The sequence below is a fragment of the Lynx rufus genome, unplaced genomic scaffold, assembly GCF_022079265.1.
Source record: "Lynx rufus isolate CCGP_SWC_20201006 ecotype Redwood Valley unplaced genomic scaffold, mLynRuf1.p SCAF_5, whole genome shotgun sequence".
Taxonomy (NCBI): domain Eukaryota; kingdom Metazoa; phylum Chordata; class Mammalia; order Carnivora; family Felidae; genus Lynx; species Lynx rufus.
Window position 1 is genome coordinate 68,779,021 of NW_025814867.1, and position 21,603 is coordinate 68,800,623.

Sequence of the window (21,603 nt, forward strand, 5' to 3'; positions counted from 1 at the left end):
TACAACTGACAATGTACACAATCCAAATGCTTCTACTTACTAAAGATAGTAGATTCTTAGGAAAGAAGATGTTTTAAGACAAACACCAATGTCCTTTATAACATTTCCAATGATTAATTGTATAAGTAAATAAAACCTTGATAAGAATTCAGTGCTTTCGTCTCAGACAAGAAAGAAAAAAAGAAAAAAAAAACAGTTTTTACCACTAGTGCATAATCTTCTCCAATTTCATGTTCTCATGTCCATGATTATTCCTAGACTAAGGGATCGTAATGAATGGAACATCGCCCACCCTTCCACAAAACAATGCATAGAGACAGCTGTCTGGCTCCATACTCCAGATAAGGAAGCATTCAGAATCCCTGCACCCCATTTTAACTCTGATACAGCAGTGTGTCCAGAACTTTCAGAAACTCCTAAGTCTCACCTCTGCTCAATTCCACTAATGTAACCCACGCTCTTTGCTTGAGTTCATGGTAGAAATACTGGAACAATGCTTCTGTATTTTAGCTCTAGAATGTATGGTAGAAAAAAAACATAGGAAGAAAAACTGTACAGTCATCCTCTGCCCTATAGCTCATCTTCAATGAACTTTGAGGTCCCGTCAGTACCACATCTGAAATTGCTCTCAAATTCTTTCATTTGCATTTTTATCATCTCTGACCTGGATTTGCAAACAGCTTCTAAAAATCAGAAAACTTCCTGCCTCTATTCTCTCTCTCCTTCAAGCAGCCTCACACTCTACCCCAGAGATTATTAGCCTGACGCCCTGGTCAGTGCACAAAAGGGGAAAATGGGGTAGCACATAGCACTCCTCTCTCCCAAACAGGCAGAGAAGTTTAGGTGATCACCTTTGGAAATGCAAAGGAATGAAAATCAAAAGATGACAGATGGCCATTTTTATAGTAACTCATCCTAAGAAATGTTTCCTTAAATATTTCACAGATTAAACCAGATTGTTTCCTAATTATCCATCAAAAGAACAAGGTATATTCTCAGAGTGAAAAAAAACTGGAAAAGAGTGATTTAAAGCAAGCCAAACAAAAAGCAATCAATTCTGCTACTTCTTCTGTTCTATTATAATCTGGCTGAAGACATATTTATATTTTTAGCCCATAGCTCTTTTCTCAGTCTCAGACCTACATATCCATCTGCCAACTTGACATCTAAACTTGAACAACTTACAAGTATCCCAAATTTAACATGGACAAATATTAACTTTTGAAATTCCTCTTCAAACATTCTCCAAAGTTTGGCCAACCGACATTTTAGGAGATGGTCCTTCCGTCCTCCCACCCGAATTATCTTTGATAACTTCACCTCCTAGATGCCACTCATCCAAGTCTTCCTGATTGTATTTCCAGGAAATATCTAGATTCAAACCACTTTCCTGCATCCCTACAGCCACCATCTTAGGCCAAGACACTTCCTTTTCTAAACAGCTCTGTTAACAACCATGTGACTGTCTCTCTGCCTCTAGTTCACTCCTCACAGAGCAGCAGAGTAAAATTTTTAAAGCATAAATTATATCATCTCTCTCACCTGTTCAGTTAATTTTCCTTAAATGAGAATAAAACACATAAATGTTCTATGAACAGTCTGCAAGCTCCGGCTTCAGCTGGCTGCTCTCTTCTCCAGTATCAGCTTATGCCTAGGTTTTCAGATAAGCAGTGTGTCTCACCCTTACACTGAAAAAAAAAGAAAAAAGAAAAAAGAAAAAAATCCATCGTTTATTTGAAATTCAAATATACTGGGTGTCCTACATTTTATCTGACAACCCTAGCCATGCCACTATCTGATTTTTTCCAGCATGCCAGCCACAACAGCTTTACAACATTTTCCTTCCGAGCCACACCCTTTCCTGCTGTAACACCTACTATTTCTATTAACAGGAGCGTTCCTCTGCCTGACGAGTCTTCTTTCCAGACTTACTTTAAATGCCACTTTATGAGAGAATCATCTAATATGCCTCCCCAAGTGAGGTCACACCATTAATTTCTCATAACACCTTATATATGGTTTTCTTCTTGCTCTTATCATCATTTATACATTTATTTATGTGGACATAAATCAGTGAATATGTGTTTGACATACCATTATATCCTCAATGCTAGCAGAAAATCATGGACATAGTAGAGCCACAATATATATTTTTGAAAGGCAGAAAAGGAGGGAAGGAGGGAGGAAGGAAGGAAGGAAGGAACGAAGGAACGAAGGAAAAAAGTAACAAGTAATTCCATCTAAAGCAACCCCATTATTCTAAGTCTATACTGCCTATGCAAACGTCTATCCTATAGTTCAATTTCCTGAAAGCATTTACTCTCTTTGGACCAATGCATCTGACCTTAACATAAAATATTGCTCAGTCATTCTTACAGATCTACTGATCACTGGACATGAAGATACTGGCACACTGGTTTATGAATTTAGTTTTTATTTTTAAATGCCAAGGATTCTATCATTTTATTATAAGGTCCAGCCTGATTTCTGGTCACCTCAATTTCCTCTCATCACAGTGCCAAGGACACTTGATTTCCTGAGGCAGGTTTCCTACTCAAATCCTAATCAGCTATAGCATCACATGTAAGGATCAGCTTTTATTCACTATTCACTTTATTTATTAGTTTGATTTTAATCTGATAAATAATCTTCAGTCTCATTGCAGAGAACAGTGTTAGTCAAGATAGCACAGTAAAGGTTATGTGTTTTGATATCAGAAACCCGTATCTCTAATCTGGTCTTAGTAGTCCAACGAACTTGGAAAAGATTCTGCAACTCTCTGAATGTCAATATTCTCATCTATAAAATAAGGATAAGCTATCTACTTCATGTAATACTATGCTGATTACATGAGGTTGCTTTCCCCTCCTCAAAAACACCAATTGAGGGGTGTCTGGGTGGCTCAGTCAGTTAAGGGTCCAGCTCTTGATTTCGGCTCAGGTCATGATCTCAGAGTTTATAAGTTCAAGTCCCACTGTTAGCACAGAACCTCCTTGGGATTCTCTCTCTCCCTCTCCCTCTGTCTCTGCCCCTCCCCAGCTCACGTTCTGTCTCTCTCAAAAGTAAATAAACATTAAAACAAACAAACACTGATCCAAAATCTCAAATTGAAGCCCATTCGTGATCTGGATACTACTAAACTCACCAGCCTCATTTGATGCCCCTTTCCTGTCTTATATCAAGCAATATAAATTCCAAACCTTGCAGTGGCCAAATAGGTAGAGCAAAAATCAAATCTTGTGAGATGTAACAGAAAACAGGAAGCAGTGGCAGTATGGTATAGCAGCTAACACAGGCTCCATCCGAAGAAATCAGCTTACTCAGTCCAGGTAATTGTTACCACCTGAGAACAAAGCTCAGTGTTTTTTTTTTTTTTTTTTTAAGTTTATGTATTTATTTTGAAGGAGAGAGAAAGAAAGGGGGAGGAGGGTAGGCAGAGAGAGAGGGAGACAGAGAATCCCAAGCAGGCTCTGTGCTGCCAGAGCAGAGCCCGGCGTGGGACCCAAACCCACGAAACCCTGAGATCGTAACCTGAGTCAAAATCAGGAGCTGGATGCTTAAACGACTGAGACATCCAGGCACTCTCCTCCCCTTTTTAAAGTTTATTTACTTATTTTGAGAGAGAGAGAGAGCAGGGGGCAGGGCAGAGAGAGAGAGGGAGAGAGAGAAACAATGTTTATAGATGATTTGGTTTTTCTTTAACAGAGGCCAGAAGTTCAAATTTTTATATAAACATTTTAAATTTAATATTGAGTACTGAATAAAATATTTTAGTACATGATAAACTTTATTATAGTTAGTGTTTCCATATCTAGAATGACACTGTTCTAAAAATCTGTATCTGTAATGGGAAATGTTTAAACTCTCGGCCATCGCAATATCATTTTCATATATGAAGGTTTTTTTAATGCCTCCAGCTTGATTTATTTCTCTGAATGAAAATTCTCTAGTTATTTGCCCTTAAGTTAAATAGGAAAGGAAAAAAACAGAAAAAAAGCTTACTCTGTCAAATCCTCCTTACACATTTTGTCATTTCCCCTCTATTAACTCTGTCCTAGGGTTGAGAAGAAGTTGGCTTCCTGAACTTTCATTTACATACTGCGCTGAAGCTTGGCCTTGGTTGCAGCTTGTTAAATTTATTGACTAAAAGTCCCTTGAGCTATTGAAGACTGGCTTACTATGTTTTAAAGATGCCACTTGTAGCCAATTGAAGCTTTTTACTTGCAACCATTTTCCTCATGAACAATTTTCTTTCTTCTTTCTTTCTTTCTTTCTTTCTTTCTCTTTCTTCTTTCTTTTCCTTTTCTTTTCTATTTCTTTCTCTCTCTTTCTTTCCTTCCTTCATCCTTCCTTCCTTCCTATTGAAAAAAAAAAACCACTTATTCCAATATACTGGTTGTTCATTTGCTTAAAATATACAAACATAAAGGAAAAATGACCCAGGAAAAAGCTCCAGGGATGCATCTATTACAAAGCCATCTGAGAGAATTAATCAAATGCTATAAATTTGGACAGATTTTTCTTTGGCTACAGCAAGCTCTGTACCGGGGCTAGTGAGTCAGCATGAGATTTGTTTTCTAACAACCTTAATACTTCTTTTCTAAAAGAAAGTCCTGAAATTTAGAGGGTCAATCTATTTCTGAACCTGGATGTAAAATAAACAAGAAAGCAAAGGAATAACAGCAACAACAATGAAGCTTCCCCAGAATCCTGATTTATTTTCCACAATGCTCAGGAATATGTATCTGTCGCTAATTCTGCTACTGTTAAAATGTGCACTCCTAAGCTCCCCAGAAGAAGGTGGGGAACTCAGTGTTCTCCATTCACGATAGAGCTGCCCCTGCACTCTGTACTCTCAAGGACAAAGGGATGGTTGGGTTAGCCTCTGCTCAGTGGCCTGGGGGTGGTAGAGGAAGGTCAGTGGCTGAGATAAGTACATGTAACTTAGCTTCTTCCCTAGGCATTTTTTTTCACATTAGTATCCACAGAAGGAACTTCGTGCATAATTACCAACAAAGTTGGCCAGGGGAAGCCATGATTTGATGTACTTTTTCTTTTGCACACACATGTCAAGGTCAGAAATGATAACTAGAATATAAAAAAGAAAAAAATACAACTAAGATAAAGAAAAAACAAATAATGTCTCTGAGGAAGACAGAGTACAAAAACAAGGTGAAAAATCTGTTTTTCCATGTATGAGGCCTGGCCTTAAATGTTTGCCATTCATTAAAATGTTTATTTATTTATTTATTTTGAGAGAGATAGAGAGTGAACAGTAGAGGGGCAGAGGGAGAAGGAGACAGTGAATCCAAAACAGGCTCTGCACTGTCAGCACAGGGCCCAACATGTATCTTGATTCTACGACCTTGGGATCATGACCTGAGCCTAAATCAAGAGTCCGATGCTCAACTGAATGAGTCACCCAGGCATCCTGGCCAAGAGATTTTTTTGTTTGTTTGTTTTGTTTTGTTGGTGAATGTTTTATTTATTCATTCATTCATTCATTCATTCATTTTTACTTTCTATACTTTATTTTTTTATAATTTACATCCACGCTAGTTAGCACATGGTGCAACAATGATTTCAGGAGTAGATTCCTCAAGCCCCAAGGCAGATCTTGCAAGACATTCAGAGAATGGTTGAAATTGGGCAAGGTTTACAACAAAAGAGCTTTGGATTGGAGGGCACAGCAAAGCTGGGATCTTAAAATAAGGCTTGATGGTCAAACTGTAGGCTTTTTAAGCTGGTTCACAGTTTTATCTTCCAGGAGCAAGTATTTCCTGGAACAAGTAACTAAGTTATTTTTTCCTAGCTCCAGTATTATTTTGCAGACAGTAGAAGGTATGTTTGGTCCCAGAATTTTTTAGCATACAGACACAAAACTAAGTTGGCTGCAGTTTTCACTCCCAAACATGCATATACTTCGTTTGTACAAAATTCCTCTAGCAATAATAAGAACTATTTTGACCTGAGATGTTGCTGACTTCTGCTACATTGATGGAATGCCTCAGATATCCCTAAAAAGCAGCCTGCCTTCTTATTCGATGTTCTTGCTATTTTAGTCTTTAAGACTTAAATCATTGAAAATAAAACAGAACCCTTAATTCTTAGAATACCACTTCCTTATGAATCATCTAAACAATTATATATTTAGTCTAGCAAGCAGTACTGAGTAACAAAACTAGTTTACTGAAGCAAAGAATTTTTGTATTATAAATTACATGAAGATCAGATACATGATAGAGTTAGAGTCTGAGCCAGTCTAGCAGATTAATTTGGTTTCTCTTCTAGGATTAAAATATGTAACTGAAAAGAAATTTGAAGAATACCTAATTCAAACTCATTCATTTTAATATAAACAAACAAATAAATGGAAACACTGCCTTCTGCCTAAAGTCATATAGCTACCTAGCTTCTTTTAGATGCCATATTTTAGGAGGTTTTAATATCTGAGAATTCATTCTCTTTTCCTCATGCTCTCACTCTGTCTCAGTTTTTCTTTCTCTCCACAGACTCTGGTTTTAAGGGAAGAGGATCTCTACTTGCTGGCACTATACCCCATCAGCGTTGTTTTTCCAGCAACCCTGGATTAGATCATGTCTCATGCCTTTCTCCCCAGGTCTGTCCCCTGAAATCTCATGAATGAGCTTTTACCCAGGCACCCTTTCAGGGAAGAATCCTCCACTCTTAACGGAACACTCAAGTCTCTGCTTAAGTTATTGGCTCATCATTGGGATTCAGATATATTTCAGCATGGTTAGTTAGGCACACGTAGGTCACCCTGCCAGGTGTCCATCTGCTTGAGGGGCTGAAGATAATTTTGGAAAACAACACATCTTAAAAAGGAAAATGAAGCAGCAAATATGGCCCAACAACAAGCCTGCAGTCAATAAAGAAATTCATGATCAGTGTTGGATTCGTCCCAGCCACGATCACCATGGACACATGTGAAACCCAGAGAGAATAAAAGCTAAAATGACTGTGGTTAACCAGCAAATACAATGCCAAGTCCCATGGGCTAAGAGGAACATACAGGCAGGGTGATGAAAGAACTTTGCATATCAGTTACACAACTTGCAAGTGTCCCTGACAAGAAGCTATAGTGCTAATGGTTTCAGTGGGGGGCCGGGGGCAGCACGATGTGGCGATGTGGCCTGTCCTGCTGGTGAGGGCACTCATGTTGGGTGTCAACAGGAAGAGCAGTAATGACTCATTAGTAGGCATCAACAACAGGATCTGTAAGAGCAGAGGATTACACTGCCTAATAACCAAGAGAATTTGGCTTACAGACCAACAAAAAGCTTACTGTACTAGGTGTTAGGGGTCCTGGAGACGCCACAAGAGCAAGTAAGAAAGGACACCTAGAACAGTGCTATGGATTCACTTCCCTGGGGCTCTGGGCCTGAGGAAATGTAAGTTACAGTCCGATTTCTTTCTCATTGTTCTAGCTTGAATCCAAATCAATGTTCTTTAAACTTTACAACGCATCTACTCAGCATTTTCTCTGTCCGTCTGCTTTCTCTTCTTCATTCTATTTATTGCTATTTATTTATTTTATTATCAATCACAAAATTAACTTGTATAGTATTACAGAATTAACATTTTTTGAATATATTTAAGATACAACCCCTCCCTGATGGATACAAAGATACTAAAGAGGATATGCAATTATGATACATGTTATTTATGGGGAATGGTTACTCCCTACACAATTTATCATTGGTTAATACTCTCTGCTTCTCTTGAAAGGACTGCTCAATTTCACAGATATTGGGTGTATGACTCAGTTCTATACTCAAATGCCTGATTGGACAGATTAGTGAGGAAGATTATGCTATTAGAAAAAAAATAAATAGCTTTACTTTTTACTTCAAAAAATTCTTGAATTAATTCGTCTGAGCAAGAAGTTTGTTAATCTGGGCAAAATCTCTCCTATCAGGAAAACACATTTTCACTTGGGAAAATGGCTTACCCAAGAGTTTACTGAACAAAACTTGACTCAGAACCTCCCCTCACTCAAACGATCCTAAATTATCCTGTGACAATCCCAATCAGTTCTTATCCTTGAAAATCCCACCATCAATTCCTTGAGCACAGATCTTAAAGCTAGCTAAGCATTATTCTTTGATGTCTCCTTTTTGAGAAACTACTAGGACTGTCAAGGTAGTATTCTCCTGTACTGCAGTACATCTAAAAAAATTAGTTCTGTCTGACTCTAGCAGTCGTTTGGGGAGTCTAAGAAATGCCCCCTGAGATCCAGGTGAGAGTACTACAAACCACTGCTAAGCCCATTGCAGCTCAAGGGCTTGGACTTGGAAATAGCATGCTCCCCTTCCAGCTATGAAGGGGAAATAAGCAGAACTCTTACTTCTTTTCTTTGAGTCTTCAACTTCTGAGTTCATTTTATCTCTTAGAAATGAGGAACCCTTGGGGCGCCTGGGTGGGGCAGTCCGTTAAGCGTCCGACTTCAGCCAGGTCACGATCTCGCGGTCCGTGAGTTCGAGCCCCGCGTCGGGCTCTGGGCTGATAGCTCAGAGCCTGGAGCCTGTTTCCAATTCTGTGTCTCCCTCTCTCTCTGCCCCTCCCCCGTTCATGCTTTGTCTCTCTCTGTCCCAAAAATAAATAAACGTTGAAAAAAAAATTAAAAAAAAAAAAAAGAAATGAGGAACCCTGTACAGAAATCCTTTTATTGTCTTCTCAAATTTTAAACTATTTATCTTTGGTAGAAATCTTCCTTTTATTGATAACACTACTGTCTTTATCTGTCATCATTTTTGTGTGAAGTCTATTTGGGGACATTCATAGGTAAGAGAACAGGTAAGTCCATCCCTCAAGCATCCCCCAAAGATTCACTACGTCAGAAGAACTCATCGCACTGGCATCCTTGTAAGACAAAAATTGCCTTGGTTCGGCTATCAATATCTTATAAAAACTTTCCTCTATCTTTTCTTGTTTTGGTCATTAGAGTATTGTTCTGAAAGGGATGACTTCAGTCCATCTACAAAGAAATGGCCACTTGTCAATCTTGATTGGCAAGAGCCAACTTTAAGTTGGGGATCCAAACACAAAGTGCAAGAGCAACTTATTCTGCAAGAGCCACCATTAACAGACACCCAGGCATTTATCTCAATGTAAGTTGATACCCACTCTGAGCCAGATTCCTGTTTCTTACATGGTTTTGCCCTATAAATCTAATTCCAGTGCTTCTCTTCATAAATGACATAATTACACAAAAGATAAGCAAGAACTTTAGTGGATATTTGGGAGAATTAAAAAAAATTAACGTTTATTCATTTTTGAGAGACGAGAGACAGAGTGTGAGTGGGGGAGGGGCAGAGAGAGAGGGAGACAGAATCCCAAGCAGGCTCCAGGCTCTGAGCTGTCAGCACAGAGCCTGATGAGGGGCTTGAACCCATGAACTGTGAGATCATGACCTGAGTCACCCAGGTGCACACAGGGAGTTTTTAATATTAACAAGCTTGTTCATACCAGAGGCACCTTAAACAAAAAGAGAGTAACACTGAAAATATCCATTGAGCATGTTCTTTTTTTTTTGAAGAAACGTCCCCAAATAAATTCAGATTCCATAACTGTTTCTTGAAAAGAGCTCTTAGTCAAGACACATGGAAAATGTAAAAAAACTCAAATGCCTCTACTGGAGACCTCCTAAATCATAACTTGCCCATAACAGCCTTTATCCCACTTGTCCTCTCCTCCCCTCTGTGCTTTTCCAGGACCCTCGGCTCTTTCCTCTCTTTATGATCCAATTCCTTTATGTTCTGGACAGCTATAAATCCCCAAAGCTCCACTGCCACTAAAAATTAAATTCACTGTAAAACAGGGTAAATTCCTGTTCCAGGATTAGCACTCTTGCTAGACATCAATGTGAACTGCTATACATTTGTCACTAGCACTTCTATTATATTTTATAAATAAGGAAATATTTTTAAAGAAAATTCTTTATGTTTTTAGTATGCTTCATTGCACTTTTTTCTAGATTTCTGAACAAGGAGTGTCCCATTTTCATTTTCTCCCGGGTCCCACAAATTATGTAGTCAGCCCCTAAACTATTATTTCAAAGTACAGCAGGATAAGATGTTAATAAATCCATAGAATTCCTCCCTTGTGATTTTCATAAAATTGCACAAAAAAAGTGGATTAAAATAGGCCACCTTAAAGAAAATATTAGGAAATGCTATTTTTTTAAAATTAGGAATATGTGCTATCATAGGGGAAGAACATTATACTTCTATCACTATAGACCTCTGTGTATATAAATAAGAAAGCAAACAAATACAAAAATAAATGGGGAACTAGGTCATTTGCTTTATATTCCCATAGATCCTCCTCTCAGCAATTCAGATTGGGGATGAGTTTTGTTTTCTTGATCTACTTGAGTACTCTTGGTGTCTGGCTCAGAGGAAAACTACTAACTCTCATTATATGTATCCTGTTAGTATTTGTCTGTATATAGTTCTCCAAGCTGAGGTCTCTAGAAGGTTAAATGTCATTGTGTCACACTGTCATCCCATTAAATGATTCTGAAAATAATTATGCAATAAACAGAACAGAAAAACTTGACAGTTACAGACACTGAAATCACCACCATCAGCAAAATAGTACATGATCACCGTACCTTAAACAGGGCTGCAGATTTGTATTGATTACTTCCTCAACTCATGTTGACATATAATCCTGGGGAGCAGGGAAAATTGAGACCACCTATAACCACCTAAATTAACTATTAGGACCGAGAACTGAGGCTCACCGGTGTCAACATGACTTAACTCTGTGTTCTAGGAAATTCTTGTCCAGGAACTCTAGCCAGTAGGCCAGTAAATAATGTAACTGTTTGCTTCAGAAATTCCTGCAACCAATTTGTCTGGGAAAAATAGTTTGCTCATCTGGGATAACAGCTCTCCTTTCAACAATATATTGCTCACCTGGCAAACGGCTTGCATATTAAAATAGTTCACTCATCTCTCACTCACCTTGGCACTCTCACCCCGCTGCATCCACCAACCTTAAATTATTACACCACAAAACTTACTCAGTCCTGATCAGTTTTCTGCCCAGACAAACCCTAAACCACTCAAAGTAGACCTCATAATTTTACAAATATCTTTTTCTTACATTCCTGTTTAAGACACTACTGAGACTTTATTAGGGAGGTGTTTACTCTCACTTTAGTAGAACTAATAAACTGAGTTTGCTTAACTAGTGGATTCTGGGGGAACTTTCGAAGGGGTGCTAATCAGCAGGCACATTCGTATCAATAAAAATAAGTGAAAACAGAGAGAAACAAGCAATAATCAACCAGGATTGCTAGAAAATGACAAAATAAAAGATCTTCTCTATCATCCTAAATTTATTGTTGGTCACACTATCCCCAAATTTTATTTCTCAAATATATTTCCCAAATATTTTAATATTCAATATATTAAATGAGTTTGGGTGGTAGAGCTATAATAAAATAGAAAATGTCACCTGGCATGTCCATCCGTAGAGTTAAAATTAAGATTTATTTCCTGGACTTCGAGTCAGAAAATCTGTGATCAATATGTAGTGCTACAAATGATCTCTGTAATCTTGTAAAAGTCACTGATTCTTTGTTTAGTTCTTCCCTTCTAAAATAAGCCAAAAGCATTTACCATTTAGTATAATTTTGACTTCTCATTGTGTATCCAGTGTTCTAGGAAATGGAAATATATTTTAATGACCACACAATATTTAAATCAAATAATGTGTGTAAGATAAATTTGTAAAGTTTAAAAATTAAGCCAAATATGTAAAGTCATCTTGTTTTCATGATCATCAGTAATAATATCTAGACTCTCTAACATGCAGAGTCAAAGTGTTTTTAAAAGATGAGATTATTAAAGTCTCTAGATGAGAACTTCTTCAAAGCCAGAGTCCATCAATATTTGAATATTTGGTCATTCTGAATTTATCAGGCTTATTTTCATGTGGATGCCATAAAATCTGAGATCATAAAAAATACTAGTGAAAGTATATTACTGTCCTCTTCCAAGACTCCTTAAACAAAGTACAGAGCAACAAGGGTTGTTTTGCAAATATAACAGTTGTATTTCATGGTTATTTAATATTGTTGTTGTATAGCCATCACCACTATCCATATCCAGAACTTTTTCATCTCCCCAAGTGAAGCTCTGTACCCATTAAACACTAATTCCTCATTCTGCTCCCTCTCCAGCCTCTGACAATCACCATTTTATTTTTGTTTCTATGAATTTGACCATTCTAATTACTTTATGTAAGTGCAATCATTCAATATGTGTCCTGGCATATTTCACTCATCATAATGTCATCAAGGTTTATCTATTTTGTAACGTATGTCAGAATTTCCATTCTTTTTCAAGACGTAATAATATTCCAATGTATGTATATACCGCATTTTGCTTATCCATTCTTCTGTCAATGGACACTTAGGTGGCTTTTACATTGTAGCTTTTGTACATAATGCTGCTATATAAACATAGGTGTTCAAATATCTCTATGGCACTCCGCTTTCTTTCTTTTTTTAAATGTTTGTTTATTGTTGAGAAAGAGAGAGTGTGCACATGAGCAGAGTGGGGAGGGAGGCAGAGACACAGGGAGATAGAGGTTTCAAAGCAAGCTCTGTGCTGACAGCAGCGAGCCCAATACGAAACTCGAACCCACGAACCAAAGTCCAATGTTTAGCCAACTGAGCCACCCAAGCACCTGAGACCCTGCTTTCAATTGTTTTGGGCATATACGCAGATGTGGAATCGGTGGAACATCTGGTAATTTTATTTTTATTTTTCTGAAGAACAACCATGTCATTTTCCACAGAAGCTGCACCTTTTTGCATTCCTTCCAGGAAAGCACAAAGGTTTCAATTTCTCTACATTGTCCCCAACACTTGTTATTTTCTGTTTCTTTCTTTTTTTTTTTTTGATAATAAGAATACTAGTGTATAAGAAGTTTATTTAAATGTGAGTTTGATTTGCATTTCCCTGATGATTAGTGATGTTGAACATCTTTGCATATGCTTATTGGCCATTTGGGGGGGGATGTTTATTCAAGTCCTTTGCCTTTTTTAAAAATCAGGATTGTTTGTTTGTTGTTGAGTTGTAAGAGTTCTCTACATATTCTGAATATCAATCTCTTATCAGGTTATTATTTGTAAATAGTTTCTCCCATTCTGTGGGCTGACTTTTAATTTTTTTTAAGTTTATTCATTTTTGAGAGACAGAGACAGAGAGAGACAGAGAGTGAGTGGGAGAGGGGCGCAGGGAGAGGGAGACACAGAATGCGAAGCAGGCTCCATCCAGGCTCTGAGCTTTCAGCACAGAGCCCAACGCGGGCTCCAGCTCAAAGACCATGAGATCATGACCTGAGCCAAAGTCAGATGCTCAACCCACTGAGCCACCCAGGTGCCTCAGGGGCTGCCTTTACTCTGTTGATAGTGTCCTTTGATACATAGAAGCTTCTAATTTTCCTACTTTAATTACCTACTTTTGGATGCAATTGCATTTCTTTTTTTTTAATGTTTATTTTTGAAAGAGAGAGAGTGTGTGTGAACGTCAATGGGGGAGGCGCAGAGAGAGGGAGGACACAGGATCCAAAGTGGGCTCCATGATGACAGCAGAGAGCCCAATGTGGAGCTCGAACTCAAGAACTATGAGATCATGACCTGAGCCAAAGTCAGATACTCAACCAACTGAGCTACCCAGGTGCCCCAGCAATTGCATTTCTTAATTGCTACCTGTGAAACACACAGGTATGGCTCACACACTCAAAAATTTACTATGAAAATTTTGTTGGAATTATACTTTTTATGAAACCCAGAATTTAATTGAGAAAGTGAGAATGTGTTCATTTGCCACCAGGAAAGAGAATACAGATGGAGAATTCTGTTAAAATAAATACAGGGAAGAAGAATCCACTGAACACTTCACTTAAAGATGAAGAAAAAGAAATATACTGAGGTACCTCATATTGAATAGGAAACAGAGCTAAAAATAAAAAGCAGATAAATCCTTCCAAGTTGGGGCTGCAACAGACTCACAGGTGGAAACCAAGAAGTACCACAGAGCCAGCTCTTGTTTTGCCCACCAGCATGAAGGGCCTCCTGCTGCACTCTGCCAAGAGCCATTATTTTCTATGCAAATAAAGGACATTTCCATAGTAAGATAAGTAGCTTTATTTTTGAGAGTGAAGGAAGAAAAAACTAAGTAAAATATGTTGGTTGTACGCTATCAAGTATTATCCAATATCTAGAAACTACAAAAGACATATACACTCAGCAGCAAGGAGAGCTCTTAAAATGCCATGTAGTAAAAATAATAGACAAGATAAGTTTTTTTTAAACAATGCCATTTATGCACATTTAAAACATACATAAAAATTAGATATTTTGCAAAGACAAAAATTCAAAGATATCTATCAAACCCAATAGAAGTGGTTGTTTTTAAGAGGGAGAAATATAAGGGTGCCAGGGATAAAATTTTAAAATATATATACAATTAGATGAGGGGCACTGTGCATAAACTGATAGGAACAGTGTGCCACATATGAAGTAAGGATTAGAATGAAGTAAACTCTGTGCATCTATAATCCCATTTTTTTTATTATTTTTTTTTAATTTTTTTTTCAACGTTTATTTATTTTGGGGACAGAGAGAGACAGAGCATGAACGGGGGAGGGGCAGAGAGAGAGGGAGACACAGGATCGGAAGCAGGCTCCAGGCTCTGAGCCATCAGCCCAGAGCCCGACGCGGGGCTCGAACTCACGGACCGCGAGATCGTGACCTGGCTGAAGTCGGACGCTTAACCGACTGCGCCACCCAGGCGCCCCTATAATCCCATTTTTTAAAAAGTAGGTATTATGGAGATGTAGCCAAGAACATCCATGACCATAGTGGCCAGGAAGTCAAGTTGGGACCACTTAGAGATGCCAGTAATTTGAGGTTTGTTCTTAGAAAACAGGCAACACTTCACTATGCAGCCTTCATGCAACAGCAAATGAAAATAAGGGCAGAAAGGCAGACTGAAAGAGAAATAAATGCAGCAAAATGGAATCTGATTTATGAGCAAAAAGAATAAGGCCAGAAAGAATTCAGAAAGAAGTAGCAATAACGATAACGTATAAAGCACTGGAAGGAGAAGTGGATTGAGAAAAAATCTACAAAAATAAAAAGGTAAAAAGAATGTAGGAGCAAGTTAAAATAGTCCCAGTTAGAATGAGCAAATCATAATGCCCATAAGCTGGTAAAGGCATTTAGGGACCCTCTAACAGTTCTTCCAAAGATAGCAATATAATTACAAAAATTTTGAAGGAACTATGTATTTTGATTCATTGTTTGAATTTTGATCATAATTTTTTAACTTTATTTACTTATTTTCAGAGAAAGAGAACGAGAGAGAGCACAGGAGGAGCAGAGAGAGAGGGAGAGAGAGGGAGGGGAAATCCCAAGCAGGCTCTGCATTCTCAGCTCAGAGTCTGATGCGGGGCTTAAACTCATGAACCATGCAATCATGACCTGAGCAGAAATTAAGAGTCTGATATGTAATTGACTGAGCCACCCAGGTGCCCCTCTGATCACAATTTTAAAGAGGATGCGTGAGCCAATGGTTTTCAAGTTTTAGTGTAAATCATCATCACCTAGAAAGTTTGTTAAAGCACCAAGTGCTGAGACCCATACCCATACCCAGATTGCTGAGAATTTCTGATTCAGTAGGTCTGGGCTATGATCTGATAATTTGCATTTCTATCAAGTTCCCAGAGATTGATGACATGTATGTTGCTGGTCTGGGGCCCCCTTTTTGAAAACCACTGGTCTCAAAGACATTAAGAACAACTAGTCTCAGAAGATATTTGTAAAATAACTAGCTCATTGCATTGTGTTTTGCCTGGTAAAGCTTTTTCAGAGAAAACGCCTTTGCTTGGCAAATAATCAGACGCCCAATTTCTTCAAGAAGAGGAATCTCCATGGCCGCCTTATTTCTAAGAAACAGGTCAGGCCATCGCAAACAAAACAAAACACTAAATAAAACAAAACGGTAAAAAAAAAAAAAAAACAGACAGGATTTAGGGAAGCCTTAGTTTCAAGGATAAGAAGGGTTCTGAAGAGTGATCCAGAATTTGAAGTGAGAACCTGACATAAAATGTAAATAGTAATAAGGCTGCTGGAGTATATATGTCATAAGTAATCTACCCAGAAAGTCTTAGTATCATGGAATGTTTTGGTATACTGTGGTGGTTAGGAGCATATTCTTAGGGATTGGTGGACCAGGATTCAGGCGCTGGTTCTGCCATTTTCTAATGGTTCTGTGAGCAGGTTGTCTTGTATTTTAGCTCGGTTTCCTTATTTAAAAATGGGATCACAATACACAACTGCTTTAATAAGGATAGGTAATCAGCTGTAACAAAAAACCTCAAAATGTCAGTGGCTTGACACAATATGTAGACTTTTTGCTGACACAAATTTCAATATAACTGTCCCTGACTGAAAGAATCTTTAAAGCAACCTCCTACCAGTGATTCAGACACAGGCTGATTTCATCTTGTGATTCCACAATCCCATGACTTTGTTGTCCTGATGCCATTCCAACAGCAGGTGAAGGGAGGTAGGTGGAAAGAAGAGAAAATATGCAGCACTGGACAATATTATTTAACATTCTAAGCCAAAGTGATATCACTCTCACTGAAATTCCAATGGTGAGAACTAGGCATACAGCCACACATAGACGCAAAAAGCCAGAAAATGTAATTCTAAACATGCAGCAAATTCCTAGCAAAAATCTACACTATGAAACGGAAGCATGAATTTTCTTGCCAACTAGCCATCTCCACCACACTAGCTTCCAGCATTTCAATATTAAACTAATAAATGTAAAGGGCTTAGGACACAGTGTTGATCGCCATAATCTTGACTTGCTGGTTTTTACTTTTTTTTTCTGTTTATTTTTTATCAATTTTTATTTACATCCTAGTTAACATATAGTGTATTATTGGTTTCAGGAGTACATTTTAGTGATTCAATACATACGTATAATATCCAGTGTGCATCACAACAAGTGTCCTCCTTAATACCTATCACCCATTCAGCCCATCCCCTGCCACCTCCCCTTCATCAACCCTTAGATTGTTCTCTGTAGTTAAGAGTCTCTTATGGTTTGCCTACCTCTCTTTTTTTTCCCTTCCCCTATGTTCATCTGTTTTGCTTCTTAAATTCCACGAATGACTGACTTGCTGGTTTCTAAAGGGCTAATGGCTGACAGTCTTGTGAGACATGATACCATCGAAACCCTAGAGAAGAACACAGGCAGCAAGCTCTTTGACCTCAACTGCAGCAACGTCTTATTAGACATGTCCCTGAAGGCAAGGGAAAGAAAGCAAATATGAACTACTGGGACCTCAAAATTAAAACTTCTGCACAGCAAAGGAAATAATCAATAAAACTAAAAGGCAGCCTACAGAATGGGAGAAGATATTTGCAAATGACATAGCTAATAAAGGGTTAGTATCCAAAATCTATAAAAAACTCATCAAACTCAACACCCAAGAAACAAATAACCCAATTAAGAAATGGGCAGAAGACATGAATAGACACTTTTCCAAAGAAGACATCCAGATAGCTAACAGACACATGAAAAGATGCTCAACATCATTCATAATCAGGGAAATATAAATTAAAACCACAATGAGATGCCACCTCACACCTGTCTGAATGCCTCAAATTAAGAACACAAGAAACAACAGATGTTGGCAAGGATGTGGAGAAAGAAGAAACTTCTTGCACTGTCGGTGGGAATGCAAACTGGTGCAGCCACTCTGGAGAATAGTATGGAGGTCCCTGAACAAACTACAAATAGAAATCCTATAATCCAGCAGTTGCACTATTGGGTACTTATGCAAAGGATACAAACATACAGATTGGAAGGAGTACATGCACCCCAATGTTTATAGCAGCATTATCAATAATAGCCAAATTATGGAGAGATCCCAAACGTCTGTCGACTGATGAATGGATAAAGAAGATGTGATGTGTGTATATATATATATACACACACACACACAATGGATATTACTCAACCATCAAAACAAAAAAAAAAAAAAAAGAAAGAAATCTTGCCATTTGTAATGATGTGGATGGAGCTAGAATGTATGCTAAGCAAAATAAGTTAACTAGAGAAATACAAATACCATGTTTTCACTCATATGTGGAATTTAGGAAATAAAACAGATAGACATATGGGAAGGGGGAAAAAGTGAATAAAGGGAAATAAACCACAAGAAATGCTTTAGGATAGAGAGTAAACTATGAGCTGATGGAGGAGGTGGGTGGGAGACAAGCTAGATGGGGGATGGGTACTAGGAAGGGCACTTTTTATGAGAGTACTTGGTGTTGGATGCAAGTGATGAATCACTGAATTCTACTCCTGAAACCAATATTTAACTGCATGGTAACTAACTAAAATTTAAATAAATAAAAATAAATAACTTTCACGCAGTGACCTTCTAGCTTCAACAATTATCAACATTTTTTATATGTAACAACCACTTTTTATTTTAGAGCAAATCTTTGTTACCTTATCATTTTACTTGTACATACCTCAGTATTATCAGTCCTGAATAATAGTATACACACAAAAAAAATTACATTAATTCCTTAGCAATGTCTAATACTCAGACTGTGGACTTATTTTTCTCATTACCTCAAAAATATTCTTTTAGTTTTTAGTTTGGTTAATTTGCAATCAGTATTCAAACAAGTTCCCTACATTTAATTTGGTTGATATGACTCTTGGATCTCTTTTAAAGGAAAACATTTTCTCCTATTATCTAGTTTTTATTTTAATGTCATTTATTTGTTGAAGAAAGTGGAACATTTGCCCCCAAAGAAATTCCTTTATTCTGGATTTGGACTATTTTATCCATGTTGTGTCATTTTTTAAAAACTTATTTATTTATTTATAGAAGCAGGGAGGGGCAGAGAGAGAGGCAGAGAGAATCCCAAGCAGGCTCCACACCAGCAGCACAGACCCCAATGTGGGGCTCGGACTCACAGTCCCTGAGATCATGACTGGAGCTGAAACCAAGAGTGGACACCTAACCAACTGAGCTACCAACACATCATACCATGTTGTCATTTAATATGAAAGTTCATTTCTTGTATTTCATGTAAACCAGTTGGTAGATTCTAAAGTTTTGATTAGATTTAAGTTTAATTCTTCTGGCAAGAATACTACATAGGGTGGTTGTCCTGTGTCATTCCTAGCAGGTCAGTTCAGAAGGTATATATGGTTTTATCCCTTTAATGATGTTAAGATTGATCAGTGTGTGTGTGTGTGTGTGTGTGTGTGTGTGTGTGTGTGGCGGGGGGTAGGCGGGGAGGCGGGTTTACCTGGGTGGCTTAGTCAGTTAAGTGTCAGACTTTGGCTCAGGTCATGAACTCACAGTTCATGAGTTTGACCCCTGTGTTGGGTTCTGTGCTGATAGCTCAGAGCCTGGAACCTGCTTCAGATTCTGTGTCCCCCTTGCTCTCTGCCCATCCCCCACTCATGCTCTCACTCCCTCTCTCTCTCTCCCTCTCAAAAATAAATAGACATTAAAAAAATAAGACTGATCAATCAGTTCGTTGATACCAGCCCAATCTTGTAACAAGTTTCTCATCAACCTGTCATTTAATAATTTTAGTAGCCATTCACAATCAATGCCTAAACCCACTTGATAATGTTAATTTTATGATACTGTCTCCATTTGGAGTTGGAATTATTCTATAAAGAACTTATTAACTTTTTATTTACTCTAAAGTATCATTCAAACATATCATATTTTGGAATAATGAATTGGTGCCTTAAATATCTTCAAAAATCCCATTAAGTTTTCTTTTTGCACTATTACAAACTCATGGATTTTATATAAGTGGCATGTGTTAATCCATTTTTAGCATTATTATTATTCTGATGCTAAAATTCTCCTACTGTTGGTCAACATGAGCCCCATCAAGATGCCTCCTGTGTCCATTTGTATAGTTCCAGCCCTCTTTGATAGGTTCCTTGTTTTCTGACATAACATAATACTCCTAGGCTGATCTTGAACATTTTCTGCTCCAGACCCAGAATCAATTATTTCTCTGATGTGACTTCATATCTTTTAGTGGAAAAACTGAATTGAGGAGGTACAATACAGTCTAGAGGTCTGTCGTTATTTCTAGGAATTTTATGTGGTCAAAGGTAGAAAAAAATGTGTATGCACACAGACACGCACACACACACATTTATATATTCACATATATACCCACTTATATATTCATGTACGTACATACAAAAAAAGTAAAATAAATCATAGATACAGTACACACACACACACACACACACAGACACACACACACACACACACACACTGGTATTTCCCATTCAAATTTACACAGTTTTTACATAAATGTTCAAATTTTATCTTGGATTTCTTTTCCTTATGCTGATAATCTTGGTTCCTAATGGCATGAATTTACTTATTATTTTTATTCTGTTATAGGATAGTTATATAATTCATAAAAATAACTTCAAAATAACCATACTAATGTTACTACAAAGAACAAGTCTGCTGAATGCAGTCTATTTTTTTTCTGGTTTTTTTCTTTGAACATAATCCAGTAAGGATGTACAGTTAATATACTGTGCTACAAAAATCACTTGAAATATTTTTCTCTGTGTGTTTATGCCACTAACTTAGGCTAATTTTTGTCTGTTCTATATTTTAAGAACTGCTCTTTTTTTGATACAAGTTTTTTAAAACATCTACATTCATATGGTTCAAATATCAAACAAACATGGTCCAAAATCAAAATCCTAGACATTAGAAATTAGACATTTAGGGAGTCTAATTACGAACTCTTTCCCTCTATACAGTCTATTTCTTCCCTTTCCATACAATCCTTTTTATTAGCTTTTGGTTTATCCTATATTGGACATTTTTGATAATACAAGCAAATGCCTATAAATACTATACTTTCCCCCCGTTTTATGCAACAAATCTTGATGGTCCCTAATCATCATGACCCTTGGTGATGGTTTCACGATCCTTACCCCACTGCCTTTCTTCTCGGAGGAGTAGTAGCACTAATCAAGGACATTCAGAGTAATAGGAAACTCTGTAAGCAGAATTTCCCCCATACTGGTAAAATCAAGGGACCACTGTTGATGTGTGCCCTCATAGTTCCAAGGTGCCATGTAGCCTCAGAATTGAATGTGGCCCTGGCCTTGTGGCATGTACCAGGAATTTATCCTCAGAGGTTCATATTATGAAGCAGACCCACAAAATCACAGTTAAATTTTGAGAAATATATCTGATATTTTGGTTTACCATATTGGCAGTTTTCATATAACCAATCATAAAAAAGCACATCTTTAATTTGTTATGGAAACCTAAATAAGATGACATTTTCAGGAATCATTAAATAAGTCTTGGAAAAGATACCTCGGAGTCCCAAATCATACAAAAATTATATTAAATGTTATAAAGTGTAAAAACAGAAGACTGTCTTTCAGTTTGACATCCTGCCTCTTTCCTAGCTCCATTCTTTAAGTGTTATCAATTCATAATGAATTCATT

The 21,603-nt window shown here is 37.5% G+C and overlaps 1 long non-coding RNA gene across 1 annotated transcript in view; it reads right to left on the bottom strand.

The window, feature by feature from the left end:
- Positions 1-1,541: 1,541 nt before the first annotated feature.
- The window catches only part of LOC124526593 (uncharacterized), a 310,386-nt gene continuing 290,324 nt past the window's right edge, over positions 1,542-21,603 (bottom strand). Inside the window, exon 6 of the long non-coding RNA XR_006965700.1 lies at positions 1,542-1,688. This is a non-coding gene — a long non-coding RNA (uncharacterized LOC124526593). The remainder of the gene's footprint in view (positions 1,689-21,603) is intronic.